Here is a 23,906-nt window from a genome sequence, read left to right as displayed (position 1 = left end):
ATAGTAGCACATGTGAAAACCCGTCTACCAGACTTGTAGGGCTTTAGAAGAAAAATAGCAAGAAACAAAGCAAGAGGAATACCATATTCCTATAGCTTCAAGATTCATCATCACCAACTGCCTACATACTGGGGGTAAATAACCAGTCACTCACTGGCTGCTTGACTCCTAAGGTGTAAAAGCAAGGTTGTAATCCAGCTTCTTACCCGTCAGTGCTATGCTGCCCAGTGCTATGCTCCCCACTGCACTGTAGAACGGGACCGAGTCCCTTGTAATCATCTACATCTCAATGGTACCTAAAATTGGATGAAGGCAGAAGCATCAACAGGAAGATGACAGGAGCATAAAAGGGCCATGGAATAAAATGCCAAGGAGGTGCTTGGACACCACCTGTGTTAAGGGCAAAGTGCGATGCTGCACATTTTTGTGCACTCTAGAAGCATGGATGTGAGAATGGATTTTGCTGATGGCACCTTCCCATGCGCAAGTTTCTTGGTCAGTGGCCTGTGAGGCAGAGGTCCCCCTGTATAAGACAGCACAGTGGAGGGTATGAATAGAACAAACCCAGCGTGGAGCAAAAAGGTAAAACACAAAGGGCCTGATTTATATCTCCGCAGACGGGATACTCAGCCACAATGGTGAGAGATATCCAATCAGCCAAAATATGAATCCCACAAGACATAATGGGATTTATATTTCCGCGGGCCGCATATCCATCACCATTTGTTAGACCTGGCACCTTGGCGTCGGCCTCCCTTCCATTTTTTCTGTTGCCTCATGTGTTTTTGCTGGTGTTAGATGCTTTGGGCACTGTGCCACTGCTGTCCAGTGCCACAGTGCAAGTGCCCCCTATTGTAAAATTAATGTATAAATTAGTGATTCCATGATTGGCTGGTTTGGTTTACTTGTCAGACCCTAGTACAGTGCACTTAGTGTTCCCATGGCTTGTAAACCAAATGCTGCTGGTGGGCTTGCATCCTGTAAAAGTGTGTCTCAGGTCTGCCATTGCAGAGCCTGTGTTCAGTCTAGTACTGACAAGCTGACTGGGCAAGTGCACCCACTTGCCAGTCCCTAAACATTCCATTTTCTTAATATCAGACACCCCTATGGTAGGCCCAAGGGCAGGGTGCATTGTAAGTATAAGGTAGGACAAGCCCTGATGTGTGTGGCATGTCCTAATAGTGAATTACAGCCATTTTCGTTTTTCACTATTGCAAGGCTACCTATTCCCCATAGGCCAGAATGGGCAGTTGATTATTACATCTTATGATGTGTGTGGCATGTCCTAATAGTGAATCACTGCCATTTTCGTTTTTTCACTATTGCAAGGCTACCTATTCCCCATAGGCCAGAATGGGCAGTTTGATTATTACATCTTATAATCCTAACTGACTCAGGGAACTAGGTGGAAATTCGAGTTTAGTATGCCTGAACTCAGAATGATAAAATGCATATTTTAGCGAAGTTAGTTTTAACATTCTGTGTTTGAAAATACCACTTTTAGAAAGTAGGTATTTTCTTGTCTAACTATCCAAGTCTGCCTCTGCTAGGTTGTGTATTCCTTGTCTGGAGTTTGAGTGACAGGGGATGGGGGAGTCCAGGAGACAGGGTGAGTCATCCCAGTGCTGAATAGAGAGATCTGCATCTAGATGGGAGGGAGGAGTTGCATCTGGGACCTGAATAGGGCTGTGCCCTCCCTCCACAATGCTGGCTCCACCTCCTGTGGTGCGTCTGATGTCTCTGCCCTTCACTGTGAAAGGAAAGAAGGAGTCATGTAAACCAGGTGCTCCAGGACTGGCCAGAACTGGTTTGGACTAGGCAAAGGCCTCACTGCCTTCAGAGAACAAATAGAAACTTTGTATAAAAGAGGGGACCCAAACCCCAGAACTTTATATCACTTTTGGACAAACAAGAAGAGACCTTTGCTGAGGAGAGGAACCAGAGAGACTGAGGAGAGACTATCCCTAAGCTGAAGTACCGCTTGGCGGATTGGCCTGAAGTGGTTGCCTGACTGCCAAAGGAAGGAGAAAGGAACTTTGTGTACCTTATTTCAACTTTTGAAGGATCTCCAAGGGCTTGGAACAGAGCTTGCCTCCTGCCGAAATCTCAGTGACAACAGACTTCACCCACCAGCTCCCCAAAAGTTCTCTGGAAGTGCCTGCAGCTGTGCTGGACTTTTGGAGGACTTGCGTGTTACAAGGAGCTGGAAGCGCGACTCAAGAACTGGAAGCGTGTCCCCAAACTGCCGCTGCCGCTTCACAACACGAAGCGCCTTGCATCGCCGGAGAAGAGGATCGACGTCACCGCATCACCGGGAAGCGTGTCGCAGGAGAAGAGGATCGACATCGCATCAGATGCCGCCGCATCTCCGAGAAGCGTGTCGCAGGGCCTGTCGCGGCTCATCGTCGGAGAAGAGGATCGATGTCACAGCAGACGCCACCGCATTACCGGGAAGAGTGCCGCAGGGCCTGTCGGGGCTCGCATCATTGTAGAAGCTACTCGCATCGCCTGGGGAGAGGATTGACGTCGCAGCAGAGGCCGCCGCATCACTGGGAAGCATGTTGCAGGGCCTGTTGCGGCTCGCATCGTGTAAAGCATCTCGTATCGCCAGAGAAGAGGATCGACGTCGCAGCAGATGCCGCCGCATCACCGGGATGGGTGTTGCATCAAGGAGAAAGCGCTATCTTTATTTCTTTGCACCAGATCTTCAACGCACCACCGTCCTTGCGTGTAAGGGACTACCACATCACCTTTCCTGCAACACTTTCGATGCCCTGCATGTCGCATCTTAAGGTACATTGACTCAAAGAGTCGCATTTTAAGATCTAAAGAGAACTAAGCTAATTCTACCATTTTAAGTACAGTATTTCTCATTTATGGTCTTTTGATAAGTCTATATAAAGAATACTTATTTTTTATATAAACCTGTGTGCTGTTCATCGGTAGTGTTGATATTTAATTTCTGTATATGTTCATAAATGCTTTATACACTGCCTCTGAGATAAGCCTGTCTGCTTATGCCAAGCTACCAAGGGGGAGAGAAGGAGTGCTTTTAGGAGTGTACCCCCTTACCCTGACTAGAGGCAAGGGTCCTTTTTCATCACAAATACCTACCTGTGCCAACTAGAGACCCCCAAATCTAACATTGGTGGGCAGCAGTGAAGGATTTTGGACTTGCATTTGTGACTCATGTACAGTGATTGGTGAACACTACTAGTGAGTGCGGACCAAAACGCGACTACATACTTTTGGTAGATTGTTTTTTCTGGGACTTTCCATTTTTGCCAAGTTTAACTACGATGGATAAAGCAGCATCCATTGCATCAGTTGATAATAATTGAAAAGAGGAGAAATTGGAATGCTACACTGTTAACCAGCTTAAGCACCTCTGTAGGAGGTTCAAAGCTTCTGTGACCGGTATCTCCAGAAAGGAGGATTTCCAAAAGGCGCTGAGGGCCTGTATGGAATCTAGGAATACCCCTGAAAATGAGGAAGGGGATGAGAATGCAGATAGGCAGCTGGGAGAGCCATTGGGTAGTAACCCATCAGCCGAGATCTAAATTCGGCCATAGCCATTAGAAAATGTAACTAAGAAAGTGGCAAATTTTGAAGGAAAATATTACAGGCGAGAATCGTTCAGTTTTACTCTTAATTCAGCCTTCAGTGTTGTTTGTGCAAATATATATAAATATATGTATATATATATATATATGCATACTCCTTCACACTCCAACAGCGAAGAAGGCACGTACTCGAAGAAGTTAGGTATGGCTTTCTTTAATAAATCAGGTCTCACATGACCCCATGGCTAGAGAGAAGCGTTTCGGCTTCGCAGAAGCCTTTTTCAATCAATCAATATATATACATATATATATTTTTTTTTTTTTGCGCACACTTCCCCAACGAGAAATAAATTAGGTCGCACTCCGTTTTTCTTTCTGTCGTTCTGATGTTTATTTAAACAGAATTTCTTTAAGCAAACAAATATATATATTCACTGAAAAAAACGAAGGTTTCACGCAGGTTATAGTTAGGAATTATCATTTAAAAAACCTTAGAAATTCACTGAAAAAACCATAGGTTTCAGGAGTGTTATAGTTAGCTGGACATTTCACTCATACAAAACCATTGAAATTCCTCCGTTATAGTTAGTTGTACTAACTGTAACTCTCGCGCCCGCAATCCACTGGTGATGATGTCACATATTACATCATTCATGAATTGGTCAGTGACATCACTGATGACATCTCAAATGACATCACTGATAACATCACTTATGACATCATCCACGTGACAATCAGATACTCCTCTTCATACACTCGTTTAACCTAGTATAACCTTTCATCACTCACTGTAAAATACAGTGTATCATATTTGAATCCATTGACACAGCAATACAAGTATCTAACAACCCACTCAGTGATTCCTAGATCTACATACACATCTAATCACTTACCTATAGATTAATTCATACATGCTGTCAATGATCAATAGAATACTATCAAATACAATTATACACCTATATCGACATTATATACCAGCACACATCCTATTCACTTATGAAGTCATCCTACTCACTTATGCAAACAGTGGATCATACTTACATTTACTCAGCTACACACTTATACAAACACCATTTCATTTATTCATATAGATAGTAACTCATACTTAGTGTGTTATAAAATCACTATTACAAGTATACAGTTATACATACAGTCACTCATGCAGTCACTGACTCTTATGTATACTTATTTATATACAACAAATGTCACATACACTGCCTTATATTATTCTAGTTTGTTGGAAATGTACCATTGAGAGATATATTTGCTCATCACCACACCCATAAAGATATTCACTCACCCAAACAAGTATCATAACATGTAGTCTTAACGTCATATACTTACTGAATCAACTATTCACACATCTTTGGGCAGTCACACCCACCCCACCGAACCACACACACATTCACTCTCCCATACACATACTCAGCTAACTAATCAAAAACGAATATAGACTTTCACGTAGCTAGTAACCAACTGGTGCAGCAGTTTACACAACAACTGACAAAGTAATACAGATATTCACACAGTTTAGTCACTATCCAATATATTTAGTGAAACACTATAAATTAGTCAAGTACACAGTCAATCACACTGCTACTAAATCCTCCATCCAGATATTTATATATTCACTGATTCTTCAATACAGATTAGTGTATATATATAATACATATTTCAATAAAACTCATGTATCTACTCACCAACCCATGCAGCCACTTATACACAAAGTGAGAGAATTATTCAGATATGTACATATTTAAATATTACTCACTAACCCATGTATTCACTAGGATACACTTAATCAGTCAGTTATACAATACATTTTACAAAAAAATCATACATTTAGACACTTATATACCAATTTATTCTTCCATCGACATTTAGATGTACAAATATAAAACTTATTTAATTTTCCGAAAAACACACATTCACTGGATGATGTCATCAGTGATGTCATTTAAGATGTCATCAGTGATGTCACTGACCATGTCATGAATGATGTAATATGTGACATCATCACTAATGGATTGCGGGCGCGAGAGTTAGAGTTAGTACAACTAACTATAACGGAGGAATTTCAATGGTTTTGTATGAGTGAAATGTCCAGCTAAATATAACACTCATGAAACCTATGTTTATTTCAGTGAATTTCTAAGGTTCTTTAAGTGATAATTCCTAACTATAACCTGCGTGAAACCTATGGTTTTTTCAGTGAATTTCAAAGGTTTTTTAAATGATAATTCCTAACTATAACCTGCTTGAAGCCTATGGTTTTTTCAGTGAATTTCTAAGGTTTTTTAAATTATAATTCCTAACTATAACCTGCCTGAAACCTATGTTTTTTTCATTGAATTTCGAAGGTTTTTTAAAAGATAATTCCAAAGTATAACAAGTCTGAAACCCAAGGTTTTTTTCAGTGATTTTGAAAGATTTATTCAATAACAATTTTAAAATGTATTAATTGTTATATTTATTTCTTTGACACTGATTTACATTTTTTTTAAATATATTTATTTTTAGATATCTTATTTTTTAGATTACATTACACATTTTTATATATATTTTAAAAAAAATGTAATATATATAACTTATTTATATATTTTAAAATATTTTTATAATATTTAGTGCTTTCTTTTTTTTTACAATTTTTTGAGCAGTCCCGCACCCAAAGTGCACCTCTCTCAATTGCTGCGCAGAATGTAGCAGCCATTTTACAATTGTTCTGTAGGATCCGCGTAGGGTGTGCGATGGGTGCGTATTTTCATGCGTGATTGCTCTGCGACCCGTACATGACTTCAAGCGCATACGCAACATATACATATCATGCCACACCACGCGCGCGCGTTTCCGCGTGACGTCATCTACGTGTTCAACGCGGTGTGCACACGACTTTCTTGACATTTTTCGAAATTAAAAAATATATAAATATATATGTATTTAATATAAATATTAAGGGGAGAAAAATAAGATTCTTTTAGTTTTAATAAACTTATATTACTTTTAAATGCAATTTGGAGAAGTCGCACTAGATGCGTGCTGCGTGTACGCACCCAACGCCGATCCCATGTGACCAAAAAAAAAGATTTAATTGGTTTATAACACTTACTGTTCTAACTATTGAAGAACCCCACCCATTTCATTTACTCTTCTTAGACCTTCCTTAGGAGAAGACCTATCTTGAAAAGATCGTCACTTTTTGTTCATTGGAAACCTGAACTTCTTTTTTGGAGTAAAAAATGGCTACACCACTGCAAGAATCATCTGATTCTGATGATTTTGTTACTGAACAATTTCTACCAGAACCTCACCCTCCCAAAAGATACACATCTATCGTATGGAAATGTTTTACTTTTCCGGAGGGGCAAAAGAAATGTAATGCCACCAAAGTAACATGCAAGATTTACCAGGCAGTACTGTCCTGTCGTGTGGAGTTTGTTTTTGTGCAGGAAGACACACCTTCCTGTACAAAACAATCAGTGAAGGCATTTTTCTCTTACAATGTATGCTGTGCATTGTTGCATATATTGGAAGAAAAAAATGAGGAGAAATTAAAACAATTCTGCAGCAGATTTACAAGCTCTCTGCGCCACCAGTACATCACTTTTTGTGACGTACTAGTTGTGCAGGTGGCTCCTCCATATTTACAAGAAGAGAAAAAGTTACCCTGCGTGTCTTTTCCTTTCCTTCTAAATACGGCCCCTTCATACACAGCTCTTTACGTATATATATTACATCATTCATGACATGGTTAGTGACATCACTGATCAGATCACTGATAACATCTCATATGACATCACTTATGACATCACTGATGACAGTATCCAGTGAATGTGGTTTGGTTTGTTATTTAAATATGTATTATATATATAGCAATCTTCATTGAAGAATGAGTGGATATAAAAAAATCTGGATAAAGGATTTAGTAGCAGTGTGATTGATTGTTTACTTGAGTAATTTACAGTGTCTCATTAAATATATTGGATAGTGACTAAACTGTAAATATTAACCCTGGGCAAAGCACTACGCTACGCTCGCGTAGTTTGCAAAGTTTGCACAACTTCTCACTACGCAAACTGCATGTAGCACAGTGCAAACATGCATAGCGTAGCGTAGTGCAGCGGGTATTTTTTGCTTGCGCGCAGTCCTCAACGTCAAGTTGGCGTCCGCGAGCAAGCAAAATGACATCCTCGCAAGACTTTTTCCTCAATCGCGATCAGCAACATCAAGTTGCCGATCGCGAGCGTGGAAAATAAACCTCCTGGCGAGATTCTCAACGCAGGAGGTCAGGTTTCTCATTGTGAGTGGTCGCGCATGCTCGCGACCACTCGCGATGAGAAACTATCAGTCCACGTTGAGAAAGCTGCAGCTCGAGTAAAAATCTACTAGAGCGGCAGAAAAGTACAGCTCGCACTGTGCAAGATGCCGTTTTCAATGATTACACAGTGCCGGATGCTTGTCCACACTGTGCAATCATTGAAAACGGCATCTTGCACAGTGCGAACGTGCTACTACGCAGTTCGTGTAGTGCTACGCGTAGCTCGTGTAGTGCGAAGTGCCCTTTGCGTAGCTATGCGTAGTGCTACTTCGCGAAGTACGCCCACCCTTAGCGAATATCTGTATTACTTTCTCAGTTGTTCTGTAAACTGCTGCACCAGTTGGTTACTAGCTACGTGAAAGTCTATATTACTTATTGATTAGTTAACTGAGTATTTGTATGGGAGAGTGAATGTGTGTGTGGTTCAGTGGGGGGTGTCTGACTGCCCAAAGATGTGTGAATAGTTGATTCAGTAGGTATATGACGTTAAGACTACATGTTATAACAATTGTTTGGGTGAGTTAATATCTTTAAAGGTGTGGTGATGAGCAAATATATCTCTCAATGGTACATGTGCAACAAAGTACAAAAATAAAAGGCACTGTATGTGACATTTGTTGTATATAAAGAAGTATACATATGACTCAGTGATTGCATGAGTAACTGTATGGATAACTGTATACTTGTAATAGTTATTGTATAACACTAACTATGAGTTACTATCAATATGAATAAATGAAGTGCTGTTTGTATAAGTGTTGGGGTAGTGTTTTAGGGTTTAGGGTAGTGTAGTGGTGTTTGTGTAATGAACGGGTTGTGCTGGGGATAGATTTAAGGTTTAAGGTACTGCATTGGTCTTTGTGTAGAGTAGGGGGGGGTGTTGGTGGTAGATTTAGGGTTTAGGGCAGTACAGTGGTGTTTGTGTAGTATAGGGGGTCGTGCTCAGGGTAGTGTTTTAGGGTTTAGGCTAGTGCAGTGGTGTTCGTCTACTGTAGGGGGAGTGTCTTAGAGTTTAGAGTAGTGCAGTGGTGTTTATGTACTGTAGAGGTTCGTGCTGGGGGTAGTGCTTTAGGGTTTAGGGTAGTGTAGTGGTGTTTGTGAAGTGTATGGATTATGCTGGAGGTATGTATTAACATTACACTATGACCATCCTAAGCACAATTATCAGTAGTAACCACCCAAACATTCCAGGTGAAGTTATCAGCAGAATGCTAGAACAACGTTTATCAATATTAAATGCTTCTAATCAAGTAAAATTCTAATCATCACATGTAGTCTGTCACAAATGGTATTACAAACAGCAGTAAGTCTCCCCAACTTAGATTTAAAGTGGATAAACATGTTTCATGTGACAGACCGATAGGCCAATGCTGCAGCTTCCACATGCTTCCATGCCCTCCACATACTCAGCAAGACCTTCAAATAGACCCACCCCCCGAATCAAGGAAGACCATCACCCATGCACTCATCACCAGCAGGCTGGACTACGGGAACACCCTCTATGCCGGAATCAACAAATCTCTACTCCACAAACTTCAGACTGTCCAGAACACCACAGCCAGACTCATCCTCAGCATCCCACAACAAGACCACATTACCCAGCATAAACAAACACTCCACTTGCTCCCCGTCGAAAAAGCAGTGACCTTCAAGCTGCTCACACACACCCATAAAGCTCTCCACAACACTGGACTCCAATACCTCAATCTCCTTCTACACCCCAAAAAGAAACCTCCACTTCACTGACCAGGCCTTGGCCAAAATCCTCTATATCCACAGAACCAGACAGGAGGCCCACCCTTCTCATACATCATGGCCAAGACCTGGAATTAATTCCCCCTCAACATCAGATGAAGCCCCACACTGAAAGTATTCAGGAAGAGCCATAAGACCTGGCATTTTGAATGACCAAAGCTGCACAAATCCCCCCACATACTCCCCCAGCGCCTGGAAACCCTCACAGGTGGATAGTGCGCTCTGTACATCCCTAATTGATTAATTGATACGCCACCTCAGTGTGTGTTTGAGTGTTATCAACAGGCCCTGCCATTGGTTTGGCTGTATGTAACTCTTAAGGGTTGTGAAATGAGCAATACTACCTTCTTTAATATACACAGAATCTCTGAGATTGGCTTGGTTTGGCTTCACCTCTAAGAACTACTTTCAGGGTGCTGGTGAGCTACCAGTAGCTCCCGAGATACTGGTTGGAGACCCCTGGTATGTATAGTGAGTGGGGAATTGTAGTCCTGAAGCACAAATGTGAACGGTATTACACCACTACATGCATAATACATAGCACTTTGAATCACTCACTCCCTAAACCCTGGCTCACTGCATGAGTACATGCTTACTGACTGAATGATTACATTAATATAAGTAAAGACACTTGGTGAATTCATAATTGGTTGCCTTTTAGTTTAGTGAATGAATTACTACATGGTACTGAAAGAGTCATTTTGAAATAGCAACAGCAGTCACACTGTGTTTGCTGGAGTATATGGATAGTGACTGGAGAATTGTAGGCCTGAAGCACAAATGTGAAGGTGGTTACACCACTACAAGTATAATGCATATGAGCTTGAAGCACTGCATACCCTAAAGCCTGGCTTACTGCAAGAGTATATGTACTTATGTAACTGCAAACACACCAACCAAGCAAATCATTCTCTATCAATTTTGCCAAATGGACACTGATTCATAGTGTGATTCTAGACAAATAACAGTATCCCTTGCAGTGTATAAAGAAAGATTAAAAATACTAGATAAATAAATGTATTAAAACTCGTAGTAAGGGAATTAAATAAATTAATACTCGGATATAAATTAGAATACTCGAAGTTTAAGAGAGAGTATCTCTGACACGGGATGCAGGGAAAATAGGGGTTTAGGGTAATGAAGAATAATAAAAAAAGTTTTACAAAAAAAGGGAGTTACTAGAATAATAAGTCGGAAAAAAAGGGAAATGAATGTTAATACTCGTATTAAAAAAAGTAACCTATAGAAATGCTTTAATAAGAAAAACGAGTTTAAATAAAGCTTTTAGAAATTATACGAAAGTTAAAAAGTATGGAAAGAGGCACGTTTACATAAACACGCGACGCACTAAAACAGTGGAAATGAGAACACCTGTCAACTGAAAAACGTGACTTAAAAGTGGGAGGAGCAATAAATTGATCCCATAGAGTGTTAAGTAACCAAAAAGTATATAAACCACACCCGTCAGATGATTAGTTTTGTTTCAGAGAATCAATACGGGCGAAGAAACTACGAGCAAGGTAATGATTGGGGGCTGCGGAAGCATCTTGAGAATATCTTTCATTTCCTCAGAGGGAACATACTGTTAATGTATATTTAAAAATACATTAAACATTATCTTCCTTCCAGAGGAGTTGGATGAATTTCGATGGAGGAAGGAAAGAATATCGAAGAGAGGTAAATTATCTGAATGAGTATATGTTTGATATTTTTAAAAAAGAAAGCAAAAATATTTAAATGATCATAGAATGTGGTATGATTAAGTTTCAATGGAATATAATACCGTGTTGATGAAAGAACCATTATAAGAAATCTAGGTTAATTAAGGAATTACTACGTGCGAAGTAATAATTAGGAGCGATGCCATCATCTTGAGTTTATCTTTCATTTCCACAGAGGGATCATATTTTTAATGTATATTTTAATTTATATATAACTATATGATCCTTCAACTGGAGTTCGATGACTTTCGACAGAGGATTTTAAACAATTAATAAATAATATTTTTTTTAGTATGCAAGTATTTCTTAATGATTGAAAAAAGTAGTATAAATAAACTATCAACGAAAAAAGGCAATACTTTGGATTAAAGGAGAATACTCTTTACCTTCTTGAATGAAAATGGGCTAAAAGTATTTATATTGAGTAGTGCTTTTACCAATTTTCACTCATGAAGAACAGGAGGATTATCTTCGCAAACACTTTTTTGGAAAAAAATAACATAATTGTGTCTTCAAATGTTAATGTTAATGCTTTCAATTTTTAAAAATGATTGTAAAATGTATTAATGACATGAAATGTACCTAAAAAATGAAAGATGAAGTAGTGAGGGAGTATTTGTCGAAGCACTTCTATTCTACTTTATCTGAAAGTAAAAAAACCCCTAACATTAAAATAACGATGATGGGGCAACACTTATATAATGTAAACTTAAGGAATGAGTGCTTATGATAAAATAAAAAAAAATTGGTCCAACGCGTGATACCAATGAAAGAAAAAAAGATTTTGCATTTCACCCATGTGATGAATATACAAGACTCAAATTAAAATATTTTGAAAACGTGCATTTTTCTTTCAAGGATTCTTTGAAGAATTATACATTTAATGTAAAGACAAAGTACTCCACGCTAAAAGAGAAAAGTCAGCACAATTATGATACAATAGAAAATAGAATAATATTTTTAAATATCTTTACAATCAACAAACTCGTAAACATAGTACACAGTTTAAGTTAAAAAGTTTTGAAACCTATTGTAAAAAAAAGTGCGTCACAAAATGTGCTACGTACATGGTGAGGGTATCGTAACGTCACATAGAAAAAACAAGCCAATCAACATTAGGATCAGGAACGTAGAGTTAACCACACAACAGCAAATCAAATGTTTTTCGAAATCTGCTCAAGGAAAGGGATTAGTCAGTAATACGTCTTCTTATAATGCTTCACAACCAATGAAAAACAGGTGTAGAAAGTTTCTGTTTTTAACATACAAGCAAATCAGATGACCTTGCAAGTACACGCAGCGAGAGGCAATTGTTACTCATACACTATCCAGCACATACCCTACAGATACACCACCTTGGGTTGGAATATTTCTTTTTACTGATACACTATCCAGCACATACCGTACAGATGCACCACCCTGGAGTTCGACTAGTAATTGTTACCCCTACACTAACCTGCACTTACCCTACAGATGCACCCTGCTCTCTCTTATAAAATCCAAACCAGATTTACAACACTCTTGCACCACTTTCGCGTCACTTTTCCCATCTTAAAAGTGATGCATTAGTAATGCAATGAACTTGTAAATCTGCCCCTATGCACAATACGAGCAAAACAAGTACACAACTCATTCAATTCTTTATCGATCACAATTAGAGAGTGTTGCTTCACGATTCACAATGAACTTCAATAAATAATTTGTGCCTATTTAAATGGAAGATGAGATTGTCAACATTACAAAACTTAGTGGCATATTTACAAAGACAGAGTTAAAATTGTCGTCGCTTTAACGCCTGCAAAGTACAACAAAAACACCGAAAATGGACTTCGAAATCCATTGTTATCTTACCGGAATATTTTCTCAACATTGCTGTTTCCTATACAAGACTGAGAGCCACCCCCCGGGGCTCTAAAATAAATGGTTGTGGGGGTCTCCAAGGCCCCCCGTGCAAAATTAGAAGTGTGGGGACCTCAACAACCCCCCTCAAGCCCCAGAAACCACCACCCCCGGGGATTTGTGTATTGTGGGAGGCAGACTGCATATCCCTCCGCCTGGAGCCCTCGAAGACCCTGGGGACCACCATGCCCCAGGGCCTGCTCCTGCAGTGTCCCGGGGTGCCTACCCCCAGGACACTGCTGTTTGCTATGAGAGGGCGGGAGTCTCGTGACTCCCACCCTCCAATAGCAAGCTTGGTTTGGATTTTGAAAGACAGAGCAGTGAAATCTATTCTCACTTTCAAAATACAAACCAGATTGCTTTTCTACAGGCAAGTTAGCATCTCCCCATGTGGAAAAGAAATGCCGGCTCCCGAAGGATGCGGGAAGCCGGCGGGAACGCGGGGGCATTGTGGCTCCCCCCCGCGGTCCCCAACATTTCTTATAAGACCCGGCGGATAGGAACCCCTGGGATATTAGAAATTACTGATTGGGGCTATTTTTTACGGTAAAATTATAAGTTGCGCACCCAGCGCAGTGCTCATTGCGGCCCCCTGGTGTGCACGCGCTGGATGCACGACTCATAATCTGTAGGGTGCACGACTCCCATGCCTTTGGTGCACAACATCTACGTGTTTGGGAGCCAACATTGCTTTTCCACATGGGGAGCTACTAACATACAGCTTCCCTTGTGGAAAAGCAATCTGATTTACATTTTGAAAGAAAGAACACATTTCCTTACTATGGGAGGGCGGGATGGACACCCCGGGACACTGAAGGAGCCGGCCCTCCCACAATACATAAAGCCCCGGGGAGTAGTGGACCCCGAGGCTTTGGGGACCTTGCAGCCCCCCCAACCATTTTTTTTTTTTAGCCCGGGGGGGGGTAACGGGGCCCTCGAGTGCTCCAGGAGGGGAGCCACACAGTCCCCCTCCCACAATACATAAAGCCCCGGGGGGGGGTGGTGATCTACGAGGCTTTGGGGACCATGGGAGTGACTATCCCCGGGGCTGGGAGGCTCCTCTGGGCCCCCCATAAAATGTAATGATTTTGCCCCCGGTATTTAGTCCCCCTGGGGGTTAATTATAAAAAAAGCTCTGTTTTATTGTATTTATTTTACGGCAGAGTCCGCGCACCCTACACACACCTGCCGGGTCCTTTTAGAAAAAAAATTGTGGGCCCTGGGGGTCCTTCTGGGACCCCCTAAAGAGAACTAGAGGGTAAAATTATTTCTACCCTGCCCCTTTTCTACGTTTTCAACACATATTCCACTGACTTCCTCAGCCTCGCTTCTACCGAGGCACAAAATGGCTGCCAACAGTTCCTGGTTTCAAATATTGACAACCACTTGACAGTCAATAAGCATTCAGCCCATGATCAGGAGGGTGCACTAATGGTACGATGCCAATCCGCACAGCATCCGTGGATCCAATGCACTTTAACTGTAATTTTCTCAGTAACTACTGAACAGATTGACACCATTTAAGCAAAAGGCACAAATCTGAACTGAGGACTACCTCTCTGCCAAATTTGGCATAATTCCATTCAGCAGTTAAGGCTGTAGCTGTGGCTAAAAGTCCTATGGGAAATTACATGGGGAAAACAAGTTTTGGGACCCCCTTTTTTCTCGGCCCCTGCTTGACAAATCACCCCGAAACTTTCAAGAAAGGAGCAGAACTGAGCTGGCCAAAAGTTTGAAAAATTTTGCAAAGATTCTTCAATCGGCGGCAAAGTTATTGGCAATAGAATGTTGCGGATTTCCTATGAATAATGAGTCCTAACTATAACTACCTACTGGCGACCGTCAGAAAGTAATATATATTTATACATATATATATATATATATATATATATATATTCACTGAAAAAACCATAGGTTATAGACCATATATAGTTAGGAATTAGCATTTACAAAACCTTGAAAATTCACTGAAAAAACCATAGGTTATAGACCATATATAGTTAGGAATTAGCATTTACAAAACCTTGAAAATTCACTGAAAAAACCATAGGTTATAGACCATATATCGTTAGGAATTGGCATTTAAAAACCTTATTTTACTCACACAAAACCATTGAAATGCCATATATAGTTAGTTGCACTAACTATATATCGCGCACCCGCAATCCACTGCTGATGATGTCACATATTACATCATTCATGACATGGTCAGTGACATCACTGATGACATCACTGATGACATCTCAAATGACATCACTGATGACATCACTGATGACAACATCCAGTGACTGTATGTTTCTGTAAAGTTAAAATGTGTCTTACATATTGAAGAATGAGTGGAAGTATAAGTGTCTGGACAAAGGATTTAGTAGGTGCATGACTGAATGTATGAGTGAGTGATTAAATGTGTCTCACTGAGTGCATGGGTTAGTGACTAAAGTGTCCTAATTTGTGCATCATTATGTCTGTTGTTCTGTAAACTGCTGCATGTGTTGATCAGTAGCTATATGATTAACTATATGGGTTACTGATTGATTGTCCAAGTATTTGTATGGGAGACTGAGTGTGTGTGTGGCTGGCTGGGAGGTGTGTGACTCTGTGCAGATCAATGTGTACTTGTATCAATGATTGTATAACAAGGTAAGTATGTGTTAGTATATGTTTGAAAATGTAAGGTGCTCTATGTTTAACTGTATAGACAAGAAAATGCAAGTGTCATTGATTCTTTACAGGACTGACTAGGTGTGTGAGTAACTCCATGGATGAGTGGCAGACTGTGAGTGTCTGTATAGGTGTATGAGTGCATATGATAGTGTTGTAAAGATGAGTGATTGTATGTATGAATGATTGTATGGGTGAATGAGTGAAGGTGTGTGTAGACGTAGGAATCAGTGAGTGCGTATGTAGTAACTAGTATTGGTGTGTCAATGGTTTCAAAAATTATATTCTGTATTTAACACTGGGTGAAACAGAGGTTATATTAAAATGTGAGGAGATGCATTGTATTGTCACATGAATGATATCATCAGTGATGTGGTCATTGATGTCAAATGAGATGTCATCAGTGATGTCATTTGAGATGTCATCAGTGATGTCATCAGTGATGTCACTAACTATGTCATGAATGATGTAATATGTGACATCATCAGCTGTGGATTGCGGGTGCGCGATATATAGTTAGTGCAACTAACTATATATGGAATTTCAATGGTTTTGTGTGAGTAAAATAAGGTTTTTTAAATGCTAATTCCAAACGATATATGGTCTATAACCTATGGTTTTTTCAGTGAATTTTCAAGGTTTTGTAAATGCTAATTCCTGACTATATATGGTCTATAACCTATGGTTTTTTCAGTGAATTTTCAAGGTTTTGTAAATGCTAATTCCTAACTATATATGGTCTATAACCTATGGTTTTTTCAGTGAATTTCAATGTTTTTTTAATAGCAAATATCATAAGCTGTCGAATGTCAAGTACGTGGTAAGTAAAAACATTTTCGTGTTTATGCACACTGATCTGCTTTGAATGCTGCCCCCCACCCCTCATTTCTATTAGGAGTACTCTCTCTTTGCAGATAGTGAAGGGTAGTTAACGCAGGCCTTTGCCCCCGTTGTAATCCGTCGTGCCTGCTTCTCTCTCCATTTGATTGATTGTTCTCTTTGGTTCATTCTCTATTTACAAACAAGCACAGAGTCGCAATACTCTGTTTAGTCTTTGCAGATAGCGAAAAATCGTGTAAAAAAACAAAAGGAATCGAGCAAAATCAGTAGGCCACTAATGGGATCTCTTTTTGACCTCGCTAAAATAGAAACATTAGGAACAACCTGTTGAAAATAGCAATGTGTATGTACATAAGCGGCGTTCATTTGTGTTCACAGTACCCCTTGTTGATTGTTTGAATCGAGCATTGAATTGTTCGAAGTTGGTTCTCTTAAGGATCTTCTCTGCCTGCAAACGAGGAAGAATAGGAATATTCTCTCTCCCTTTGCAGATAGTGAAGGGTAGGTAACGCAAGCCTTTAACACGTCGTACCTATTTCATTCCTCATTGATTGATTGATTGTCCGAACATTGACTGTTTGGGAATTAGTTCTTTTTGGAGGTATTCCCTGTTTGCAAATAAACGTAGGAAAATCTTTGCAAGTAGTGAAAGGGTACGTAATGCGGACCTTTCTCCCCCGTTGTAATCTGTCATGCCTATCTACTCCCCACTGATTGATGCACCTGTTTCACCCGGACCATTTACTAGAGATAGGTCATCTGGCCCAACAAGAGAGCACCCCTAGTGAAAAGGACATATGCAATAATAACGAAGTGATCACTGTATCCTGTTAACAGAAACTTTAGCATGAAACAACCTGGAAAGAAAAGAATAGGAAAACGAAAATCAGTAGGCCACTGATGAACTTTTTTATTAAATAACAAACAAAGAAACGATAACAATACGTAATGATAAAACCTATTATTGTCCTAGAAACAAGAAACGTTAGAAGTAAGCCCGTAATAAGAAACCTGAAAACATCGCCCCTCACTGCCCCAAAACGTGTCTGTCCCACCGCCTGCCACGGCCAAATAACGGCAAACTGGGAAAGATAGAAGTCAGCAGACATCCGCCCCATTCTAGAAACTTCCAAAGGGCAACAGATTTTCGGCTACGCCCAGCCGGAAGCAACACATATAAGGCGGGTCCTGCTGCCACGCCTCGGCCAGGAGATCATCACGTAGGGTGTACCCGGAGGAGAGGCCGAGGCCAGCGGGACCCGGCCAGGGGGATTGACAACACTGGAGAGTTTTAGGGGGGGGAATGTCCGTGTCCTCGACCCTCCCCTCTCTCTCCCAGTCCGGCCGCGGTGGCCCTTGAGAGTTGCAGGTTGTCCCTCCACACTCTCTCCCGGTCCGGCCACCAACGGCCGGGGGCTGGGGCCGACGGGATCCGGCTGCAGCCGATGAGCCAAGGAACCCGTTCATGGGGCCAGAGCAAAGGGCGTCCGGCCGCCATCCACCGGAGGTCCGGCCCAAAGACGGACGGGACATTTCTTCTTTCTTGAATAATTGCTGCAACAACCCTGGGGGGGGGATGCCTTGCACATGCCTCCGCCCCCCCCCCTCTCGTCCTCATCGCCTGGTCCGGCCATAACAAATCTCAAGCGAGACTCCGTGGGGTGCACTGGGAGGGAGAGACGGTGCGAACAGGCCTCTCCCGCCTCCCCAGGTGGAGGCTTCCCACCTGCACCCTCAGCGCTCCAGGCGCCCGGAAAAGGGTTCTTCCACTGTGGCGATGCTGCAACGTCTCGCCCGGCAGGGTGGAGCCCATCCGCTCATTTGACCCCGCGATCGCCAGTAGCTACCGAACTCTCAAAATGGCGGTCGACCTGGCAAGAGCGGGCCCAGCATAAAGAAATGGCCCGGTCACTGGTTGACTCCACCACCGTAGTCCTCCACGACCGTGAAGATTCTAGAGGAGCCGCGGGAGTCCCCGACCCCCACAGACACCCCCGATGGGGAATGACTGCCATGATCGCCCGTGGAGTGACGAAACTGTAGCCGCGGGACGTCGGCGCTCCCATGCTGGCGCCAGCCTCAGTTTGAATGACTAGAATCCTGCAGACCTCAGTTCCGGTGAAAGCACAGTGTGACCCGGTAGGAAAAATTGTTGCACCCCCTCCCCTTTTTGACTGATGTTTCAAACCACCAATTCTTTCCTTTGCCCTTTTAACGGAACTTTGGACTGCCTCCCCCCGACACCCCACGCCGTTATTTGCTGGGCGGCAACTTACTAGACATCACCTTCGTGACATCCAGATTTCAGCGCGTTCTGTGCTGCCTTGGAACTATTCGCACAACAGACCGCTACTGACAACCCACCCCCCGGGACGCCCCACGCCGGATACCCAAATCAGTGCGGCACCCAGGCAACATCTTCTGAATTTTCATAATTTGAAAGAACTAGTAACATGTCCTCATCAGGAATTTCCTCTTCAATCATCTCATCAGGAATTTCCTCATGAAAAGTCTGCAATGATGATTCTTGTAACTCTATGGTCTCCAATCATTCGATAAATTCGCCATCAAGACATTGATCAAAAAAATCATTCAAGTCATCTCCTCCTTGTGAGAATATTTCCTTATTGGTGCTGTCAATTTCAATAAATGTAGTGGATAATTCAAAAGAAATTGCCACGGTCTCTTCGTTGTTTAAATGTTTTTACTGTTTTTGTTTTGTTGTATATATTTATAAGTTATTAAAGTTTTATATTCCTACTACTTTGTTGGAGTGCTATATATTTTTAATGTGACACATAATTGTAAAAACTTTGATGTACAAAGAGTCATCCCTGGAATCTTCCGCTTCAGGCTCGGTCCCCTCCCCAATCACAATACAGGATGGTTTTCAGATAGTATGAACACGTGTGGTGTGACGGATCTCATCGGGTGTGGGCCTTGATCTACTATAACTCCTTTGAAGAGGGGTGATTCTTTACAGCTGGGGCCATAAACTACATCTGCAGGGCTAGCTGATAGCCTAGGACCGGCCTGGACAATCGGACACAGAAGAAGAGGAGTGTCAGAGGGTGCGGTAGTGAATAGGGCGAAAGGGAGGTGTCGGGCGGGCACAGAGTGTGATTCTCAGGGAAGAGCAGTGCAGATGGGGGGAGGTTTATTGCCCATGCATAAGACAGAGAGCGGGGGTGAGCAGTGCCTGGGGAAGATGCTTGCGAGGGTGGGGAGCCATGCTACGAATCGACAGCGTGCAGAGAGTGGGTCTGGTCAAGGCATCTAAAATGGCTGCCGTGCACAACAAAAGTGTGGCATTTCAAAAAAGGCAAGATGGCGCAGACAATGTTTTTCAACACTTCCTCATTTCCTTCGAATCGAACGTTAACAGACGTTGGTGCATATTGCCAAAGTTAAGCGATATTTATCGCTAACGATGCTTAGCAACGATTTTTTTTACCGCTAAGCATCGTCAGAAATTATCGAAGATAAACCTTGCTATTATCAAGGTTTATCGCAAATGCGATAAAAAACGGCCGCAATGCATGAATATCGCTAAAAAGTCAGCGATATTCATGCATTACCGAGCTAATGCTCTTAGCCATGTTATCCACCTCCCATTGGATAACATGGCTAAGAACTGCTCAGGGCAGGTGTTAGTTTTTGGAGATATTCGCGCTTAGCGCGAATATCTCCAAAAGTTGGTAATAGGAGATAGATATCTTGCATGTTGTAATGCAAGTTATTGTGGTATATGGAACTCATACCATAATCTCTCAGGAAAGCAGAAACTGATCCTTTTTGGACCGCCTGAGAAGGCCTAGGTGGTGAGGGGTACTCTACTTTGCCCCCTTTTCACGTTCCGAACTATTTTATTTTACTCTCTTCTGTAATTACACAAAATGGCAGGGATAAGATGCATCAGAGACAGACAGTGAGAGAAAGGAGGCCGGAGATGAAGAAGAGATGTCAAATACACATTGGAGATAATATAGTGGAAGAAGGGAAGTAAATATGAGTAAACTTACCATGTAACATAAAAATGTTCCACTCTATACTATAAGTTTCATTTTATACTACAATCACTTCGCTACAACCTCATAAATTAAAAATGAAGAATGTCTCAAACAATTTTTGTATTTCTAAATATAAATGTATTCTTCTGAATTTTCAAAATTTGAAAGAACTAGTAACATGTCCTCATCAGGAATTTCCTCTTCAATCATCTCATCTGGAATCTCCTCATGAAAAGTCTGCAATGATGATTCTTGTAACTCTATGGTCTCCAAACATTCGATAAATTCGCCATCAAGAGATTGATCAAAAAAATCATTCAAGTCATCTCCTCCTTGTGAGAATATTTCATTATTGGTGCTATCAATTTCAATAAATGTAGTGGATAATTCAAAAGAAATTGCCACGGTCTCTTCATTGTGAGCCATTTTATTTTGAAATTGCTTGCTGTAAATTGCAGAAAAAAATAATCACTTTCATTTATCGTTTTTAGTAATACATAATATAAAACTAACTTTATCAAGTATTTAGTATAACAGAAGGACTGTAAATAAATAACAGAAAACATTTTTCAAATTATCTTAAAGTGTACAACATAGTTCCCCTTACAAATTAACAACTCACCTTTTTAAAAGTAGGAGAAGTGTTAGTACTGTGTAAACCAAACACCAGAAATTGAGCACCAAAAATTCCTCACAAATGTACCTCAGACAGTAGTATCACAAAATGGCTGTGGTTTCCTCTCATTTTAGATATATACATAAACAATTAACTTTCATCACACACAAATACAAAACCAAAGTAACATTTTAATTGGTTCTAAATTTCAACACTTTCAAATGTGTTTTCCCCATGCAATTTTCCATAGGACATTTAGATACGTCTACAGCCTGAATGGCTGAACGGAATTACACCAAACTTGGCAAAATGGTACATCAAACCTAAGAGGTCAGGGAGGATCTACTATGCCCCCTTATGGTCATTTGCCCCTTCGCTTTGGCCTCCTCTTGTCTCTCGATCCTACCGAGAGACAAGATGGCGGCCGCTACGGACTGTTTGCAATGTTTACAGACGCCGGAGAACCAATCAGCTTCGCAAAGCTCCGTTACGCGAAAAGTACGCGAAGCGGAGCGCTGTTACAGATATATATCTTTTTTTGAACGTTAATTTCTCAAAATCCACTGGAGCACATATATTGAGACCTAGCAAAGGCACATCGGGCTACCAGTCCCTACAATTTTGCCAAGTTTCGTGCAAATCCATTCAGCCGTTCGATTATTATTATTATTTATTTTTTTTGCCCCGCGGGGCCCTTTTAAAACCTCCACATCAAACCTAGAGGGTCAGGGAGGATCTACTATGCCCCCTTATGGTCATTTGCCCCTTCGCTTTGGCCTCCTCTTGTCTCTCGATCCTACCGAGAGACAAGATGGCGGCCGCTACGGACTGTTTGGAATGTTTACAGACGCCGGAGAACCAATCAGCTTCGCTTCACAAAGCTCCGTAACGCGAAAAGTACGCGAACTGGAGCGCTGCCTGGTCCGCTGTTACAGATATATATCTTTTTTTGAACGTTATTTTCTCAAAATCCACTGGAGCACATATATTGAGACCTAGCAAAGGCACATCGGGCTACCAGTCCCTACAATTTTGCCAAGTTTCGTGCAAATCCATTCAGCCGTTCGGGCTAAAAGTGAGGCCAACCGCCCTATGGAAAACTCAATGTTAAAAACACGTTTTGGGACCCCCTTTTTCTTGGCCCCCCCTTGACGAAACCCCCCCAAATTTTCAGGGGCTGCTCAGAAACAAAATGTTCCATTTTCCTGAAACTTTCAGCCAATTCCGTCCACAAACGCCAAAGTTATTAGACATAGAATTTTCAAAAATCCCATTGAGAAAAAATCCTAACTATATATACCTACTGGCGACCGCCAGTAGGTAATATATATATATATATATATATTCACTGAAAAAACCATAGGTTATAGACCATATATAGTTAGGAATTAGCATTTACAAAACCTTGAAAATTCACTGAAAAAACCATAGGTTATACACCATATATAGTTAGGAATTAGCATTTAAAAAACCTTTTTTTACTCACACAAAACCATTGAAATTCCATATATAGTTAGTTGCACTAACTATATATCGCGCACCCGCAATCCACTGCTGATCATGTCACATATTACATCATTCATGACATGGTCAGTGACATCACTGATGACATCACTGATGACATCTCAAATGACATCACTGATGACATCTCAAATGACATCACTGATGACATCACTGATGACATCTCAAATGACATCACTGATGAGATCACTGATGACATCATCCAGTGACTGTGTGTTTCTGTAAAGTTTAAATATGTTTTACATATTGAAGAATGAGTAGATGTATAAGTGTCTGGACGAAGGATTTAGTAGGTGCATGACTGAATGTATGAGTGAGTGATTAAATGTGTCTCACTGAGTGCATGGGTTAGTGAGTAAACTGTCTTAATTTGTGCATCATTATGTCTGTTGTTCTGTAAACTGCTGCATGTGTTGATCAGTAGCTATATGATTAACTATATGGGTTATTGATTGATTGTCCAAGTATTTGTATAGGAGACTGAGTGTGTGTGTGGCTGGCTGGGAGGTGTGTGACTCTGTGCAGATCAATGTGTACTTGTATCAATGATTGTATAAGAAAGTAAGTATGTGTTAGTATATGTTTGAAAATGTAAGGTGCTCTATGTTTAACTGTATAGACAAGAAAATGGAAGTGTGATTGATTCTTTACAGGACTGACTAGGTGTGTGAGTAACTCCATGGATGAGTGGCAGAGTGTAAGTGTCTGTATAGGTGTATGAGTGCATATGATAGTGTTGTAAAGATGAGTGTTTGTATGTATGAATGATTGTATGGGTGAATGAGTGAATGTGTGTGTAGACGTAGGAATCAGTGAGTACGTATGTAGTAACTAGTATTGGTGTGTCAATGGTTTCAAAAATTATACTCTGTATTTAACACTGGGTGAAACAGAGGTTATATTAAAACGTGAGGAGATGCATTGTATTGTCACATGAATGATATCATCAGTGATGTGGTCATTGATGTCAAATGAGATGTCATCAGTGATCTCATCAGTGATGTC

Source organism: Lissotriton helveticus, chromosome 11 (genome assembly GCF_964261635.1).
Source record: "Lissotriton helveticus chromosome 11, aLisHel1.1, whole genome shotgun sequence".
In the NCBI taxonomy this organism is placed as follows: Eukaryota; Metazoa; Chordata; class Amphibia; order Caudata; family Salamandridae; genus Lissotriton; species Lissotriton helveticus.
Note: the sequence above shows the minus strand (reverse complement) of the source record.